Source organism: Chiroxiphia lanceolata, chromosome 1 (genome assembly GCF_009829145.1).
Source record: "Chiroxiphia lanceolata isolate bChiLan1 chromosome 1, bChiLan1.pri, whole genome shotgun sequence".
NCBI classification, from domain to species: Eukaryota; Metazoa; Chordata; class Aves; order Passeriformes; family Pipridae; genus Chiroxiphia; species Chiroxiphia lanceolata.
In genome coordinates, this window is record NC_045637.1 from 67,125,283 (window position 1) to 67,131,282 (window position 6,000).

At 43.6% G+C, this 6,000-nt stretch overlaps 1 protein-coding gene across 16 annotated transcripts in view; it reads right to left on the bottom strand.

Annotated features, from left to right (window-relative positions):
* The window catches only part of LOC116799594 (poly(rC)-binding protein 3-like), a 497,681-nt gene extending 493,170 nt beyond the window's left edge, over positions 1-4,511 (bottom strand). For 6 of the 16 annotated variants that reach the window (XM_032712914.1, XM_032712905.1, XM_032712873.1 and 3 more), the window contains exon 1: positions 4,082-4,511. The gene's annotated coding sequence lies outside the window, so the exon portion shown is untranslated. The remainder of the gene's footprint in view (positions 1-4,081) is intronic. The other 10 variants (XM_032712987.1, XM_032712967.1, XM_032712934.1 and 7 more) reach the window with 5 other exon arrangements.
* Between the last annotated feature and the right edge of the window lie 1,489 nt (positions 4,512-6,000).

Below are 6,000 nucleotides of genomic sequence, written 5' to 3' on the forward strand. Positions count from 1 at the left end.
ATAAAAAAGGGAAAACCAAGCAAATTGCCAAATGCCAACCACGAGGCAGAGGATTTTAATATTGTTAAGGGTGAGGGAGCATCTTGCTATCTTAGCACTGAAAAACTCAGCCACCCCAGCACCAGATCGTCAGACACTCTGCTTTCCGAAGAGCACACTCCTCCTTTCCCTGCTATGCCTAAGCACTTGTTACTGCTGATACTCATCTACATTTACAAAGACTGGGAAGCTAACTACTTGTAGACCTGTTCAGTGTCTGGCTCTTCAGAGTAACATGTTTCCCAGGAGGAAAATACTAATTTTCTTCTAGGTGTGAGCAAGTACAGCAGAAGAAAAATATCTATTTTATTACAAAAACTATATTATCAGTGGACAAAACAAAAACAGTCATCTTTACATAAGGAACCTCATTCACCTAAACACTTTAGAATTACAAATATACACTCAGATGGAAACCACACTCACATAGTACCATTTAAAGCTAGTAAAGAAGGAGGTACTGAAAGAGAGGAATGGATTAATTTGCTTTCAGGTGGATTACGCTACTGATTTTTAATGTATATTGGGATTGCACTCTGCATGGATCTAGATAAAAATCACTGCACCCCATTCCCAAAAATACCAGGCAACATTGTGATAGTTTTCATTTACTTTTCTAAAAATTTAAAAAATCTGAGATACAGCTTCCTCAATAATTATATGCAAATGTAACAGCAATTTTGCCCTGCAACAAAATGTCGCTGAATCTGATTGGTAGTTGTAGGACAAGACAAAATATATGTTCTTTTTTTATGAAACCTCCACATTCGCAGAATAAAAATTGCTTGGACTAAGTATTTTAGACTGATATTGCAGAATAGTAAGGTGCAATAATACAAGAAAATCATTTCAGTTGATTAACAGTATAGAAAAATCCCACCTTACTTTTACAGCAACAGGGTCCACAAAGTCAGTGACTTCTGAACACTCCATTACTTTGGTTATAGCAACTCACATCTTTATAAGGTTTGTTTGAAAAACAAACAAAAAAAACTTTAGAGGTGAATAAATCCAAGGTTTGAGGTTTTATCCAAGATTCAAAACATAAATTAAAGGGACTTCTAAGTAAGCAAAGTGTTGGTGTGCTGCCACTCATGTCAATGGGAATAACCACCAGACTAAACTCAACATTAACCTTGCTTCAACATTTTCATATCCAGCTGAAAGCACTCTTGCCTTTCAGTTGTTATGATAAAAAAAGACAAACACAACTTGCTCTTTTTTGTTGTGAAACGCTCCATCTTTTTTTTTCCTTCACCAATGTCAACAGCTAAACAACCAGCATAGGGAACTTTGTGTATTTTCGTGAAGTGAGTGCTGCTTTTCTAGAAACAGTTAAAGGATACCAAGACAGTCCTCTTTAAAGGCTCATGAGAAAAATAATGTTAAAATTTTTCCAATTCCTGACATGTTTTAGTGTTGCTGTTCTAAAAGAAAACATTTATCTGTAAACGTACAATATGCATCAATGTCAAGTCTAAATAAAATGAGGCATTGCAGATCTGTTGACAATTACATCCTTTGGAAATATCCTAAATCCTGACATGTTGAGGAAAAAATCCTGATGACTGCTGAACACAAGTAACTCCTAGTGACTTCAGCAGGAGTTGTGGATATTTCAGCCTTCTGTGGATTAAAACAAGGAGGCATGATTTTTATCAACAGAACAAGAGCTGCTCAGTGCTACATGTGATTTTAACAGCAAACTCTATCAAATCAGAAAAATTGTATCACATCGCAGCGCTTACCAAGAAAACGCATTTAGCTAGTAATCAGGGTTCAGCAGAACAGCAGCTGACAAGGTAACATGCATCACCCATATTTATTTATCTAAACTGCTGGTGCACTGTGCTCGTTTTCCATCCCTTTTTATTACCCTGCATACCTTCAGAGATGATGCACACAGCACATATCAGGTGTCTCTCCCCTCACTGCTATTAAGCGTTAGGAACGCCACAACTCACTCAAAGTATGCTTCCCACTTTCACAACATCAGCCAGCCACGGCAGGAAAAAAAAATCCCAAGGCAAACTTGTGTAAAATATTTTAATTTAGGCTAACGAGAAATGATGAAATGACCCTTGATAGCACAAGACTACTTCTATGACTGCTCATTTTTGCTGATGTACGCAACATGTGGAAAGACAGGTTATTGTGGAATTGCATTAACTAGATAGGAAACATTAATGTTCCTGTATACACAAAGGCCTCCAAACACAGATAAAAACAACTGTTCTAGCTCATTTGTAAACTTCTAGATGCAAAAATAATTCAATCTGTTAGAAAACCACTTATACAAAGTGCTCTTTCATGTACTTTGCATACTAGATTTCATAAGTAAATTCAAGTTTCACAGTCAGACTAAGTGTACTGCTTTTGAGCTCTGAATACTTGAAACCGTGTATCATTGTGAAGCCAGTTTTCCTTCCAAGTTCTTAAGCAATATCACCGCGTGTTTTGAAACAAACAAGAGAGATGTGAAAAATCCATGAAAAAGAGCTAGAGGCTGTTATTTTGCTTTATATTAAGTGACACTTTGCAAATGGCATCCTGCAAGTTATGCCTTAACTCCTTGTTAAAATGCAACTGAAATCTATATTACCCCACTTCACACACACAGGTAAAGTACATAACTGAAAGTGCACTAAAAGACTTGGGGCAAATCCATGAAACATATAAATTACTTGATTGCCTCTGAATAATAAATTGTTCCCCAGCAGATTTATAATAGACTGTTTTACTATGGAAACACATTTCTGACATCAATAGGCACAGTTTGCTGAAGAGCTAAAGAATGAAAAATGGTTTAAAACAACTTGGGAACTGGGAAGTAAGTCGGACTGCAATGCTTCTGCTGGCTGGCCAAACTGATGTTTCATCTCTCTTTTTCTCACTGAATACCAATATGTGACAGCAAATGATCCATTTGCTTTGGATCACAATGCTATTTTCCCCACTCATCCCTGGAATAATACTGTCTCAGGCTGCTGGAGGAACAGAAATGCTATCAATTCACATTAGCTGTAAAGTTTTCCTTCTCAGCACTCCTCTACTGAGAAGCCAGGAGAGGAATGGGAGGCATCACCTTGAAGGTGCCAGTAATGATCTATGGAAAGATGTCCTGGAGCACAGGGAACTGAACTCTGTGGAGAGCTCTCTAGCTTTTCTGCATCCCTGACCGATTTCTCCATCAGCAGTCTCTGCCGTGCTCCTTGCTCTATGTACGGTGACTTTGGAAGCTTTAACACTCATCATCCCATCAACACGAAATAAAAATGCACTTCACAAACATATATGCGCACACACGCTCACTCTCGAGACACACGTGCACACACACACACACACTCACTCCCCCGGCATCACATGCAATTCATTCCAAGTCCCCTGTGTATTGCTTAAAAAACAGAAACCAAGCATACACACACCAAAAAAAAAAACACCCTAAAACCAACCCCCCAAAAAACAAAACAAAAAACCCAATTAACCAAAAAAAAAAAATCCAAACAACAGAAACCCCCCACAACAACAAAACACACAAAAAAACAAACCCCAAACAAATAAAAAGCACCCCACAAAAAAAAATAGTCGTGCCCCCCCGCCCCCCCCCCCCAAAAAAAAGGCCACAACCAAAAACCAACAAAACACAGAAAGGAGGAGGGAAGGGGGGGGGGGGGGGGGGCGCGGGAGGGGGAGAGGGCGAAGTAAAAAAGAGAAGCTTTTTTTTTCCTGCTGTTGCTGTGGCTCCCAAGCATGCAGAGCTAAGGAAGAGTAGTTCCCCACTTTCATCAGCCAGCTACATCCTTGGGATAAAAGGGAGCAGTCCGTAATGATGCTGAGGCTGCAGAAGGCAAAATAAGGCTTTGGAAACATGCCTGACTCCCCATGAAATTCTCTCCTCCACATTCCCTTCTCCCTAAAACCTGTCCTAAACGGGAGAGGGGGGCGGGGGGGGGGGACGATCAAAACCAAAATACCTAAAAATCAACTAAAACAAAAAAAAAACAACACACAGGGAAAAAAGTGATGAAAAGACACAACTCACCTTAACAAGGGGTGTTGGATGGGGTCAGAGAGGAGGAAGGGTATATAAAAAGATCTATTTTTAGCAGAGGTTGTGATAGTATTGAAACACACAGACACAGGGTTTGAAAGCAGGGAGAAGAGTATAAAAAACGAAGGGAAGAGAAATTATCAAGAAGGTGTAAGTCAGTCTGGCAAGAGAGAGAAGAATCCCCAAGAAAAAAAAAGAAAAAAATTTAAAAAAAAAAAAAAAACAACCACCAAATGCCGACAGGAGAAAGAGGGAGAGCGTGGCTGTGCCGGGGTTGTGTTTTGTTTCTCTTCGCTGGGGGCGGGCAGAGGCGGCGCGGCGGAGTGTGTGGGGGGGGGTGTTGCTCGCGCTTTCGGCGAGGGTCCCCTCGCTGCCTCCCCGCGGGACTGCCGCGGCCCCGAGCCTCTTCCCGGCGGCTCCGGGCGGCCGGGCTCGCTCCTCGCCCGGCTGCGGCGGGCGCGGCGCTCCCGCGGCTCGCTGGGGCTCTGCAGCCGCGTTCACGCCGCCGCTCCTCGGCCACCCCCGCGCCCGCGCTCCCGCCGCCGCTGCCGCCCGCGGGCGCCCCCCGCCGCCCGCCGCTGCGGGCCGGGGCGCGGGGAGGCTGCGGGGCCGGGCCAGCGCGACGGCGGCGGCGGGAGCCGCGCCCGCGGGCGGGAGCGCGGCGGGGCGGGCGTTCTCCGCGGGGACGGCGGCTGCTGCCGCGGAGAGGGACCCGAGCGGGCGGCTGCGGGGGCAGAAGTGCCGGTGCGGATCTGGGGGAGCCCCGTCCCTGCCCGCGGTCTCCGTGCGGAGCCCGGGCTCCGCTCCTGCGCCCAGCCCTCCCGCGGCGCCCGTGGGGTGAAGGGAGCTCGGGGCTGGGAAGCGAAACTTGGGCACGGTGAAAGGCGGCCGGCGTTTGGACAGCTAAATGCTGTTTTATCGGCGGCACATCTGCGGCGCTCGGTATCGTTGGGAAAAGCATCAGCAACAAGCCAAGGAGGCTGAGAACTGCACTTATTTGTATTAAAAGTAGTAAAACTGCATCCAGCCTTGCCTTTAATACAGAAGCGTGGCTCACAGAGAGCGGCGCCAACAGATGATGTTCATCCTTGGTCCAAATGGAAGCCACTCACAGCATTTTGTTGATGAGGACTATCAGCTGGTCACATTTATCTCAAACAGCTGATAAAATCGAGCAAACATTTAGGTGTTACCGAAGGAAGTTTTTACCCGACTTATCGCCCCCAGGAGTACTCTGTGGCTAAAAATAAATCCCGTGGAAGTTGTTTTTAAGCAGATAAATATAAAAACTCCAGACACCTTTTTATATTTTCATTGTCTAGATCAAAAGAAATAAAAAAAAAAAGAGAAGAGATGGAAAATTTAAGTGCAGAGAAATAATTGAGCTTTAAAAAGTGCTTTATTTCTATCTACAGTGCTATTAACAACAGTAAGTAAATATGTCTGTTTATGACTTGCGATTTTGAATTGGCATTGCCCCATAAATGATGAGAGCAAATGCAGGCCAAGCTGTTGGATTCACAACTCGCAACTGATATACAAGCTGTGCTTCAGCACCACTGTTACACTGAGATAAGCATATATAGTAAACAGTAGAAAGATATGCTCCAGTATGTAAACTCTGTAATTGTGCATACTTACTCCATAAGTATATATTGTAAATAGATACAGTAAATAGTAAAAGGATATGTTCCAGGATGTAAAGTGATGCTAAGAAAGACACTTACACTAGTATCATTTGTTGATACCTGGCAGTAGATAAAGCTATCTGGAATGAGTGTTGTGGAGGTATGTAATGGCTGCTCCTAAATATTGGCCTCAGTACCCACAGAGAGGATGTTACATGTACTAGCTGCCTATGTGGGTTCTGCAGGCAATCTAGTTGAACAGGTTATGGCAGCCAAACTGTT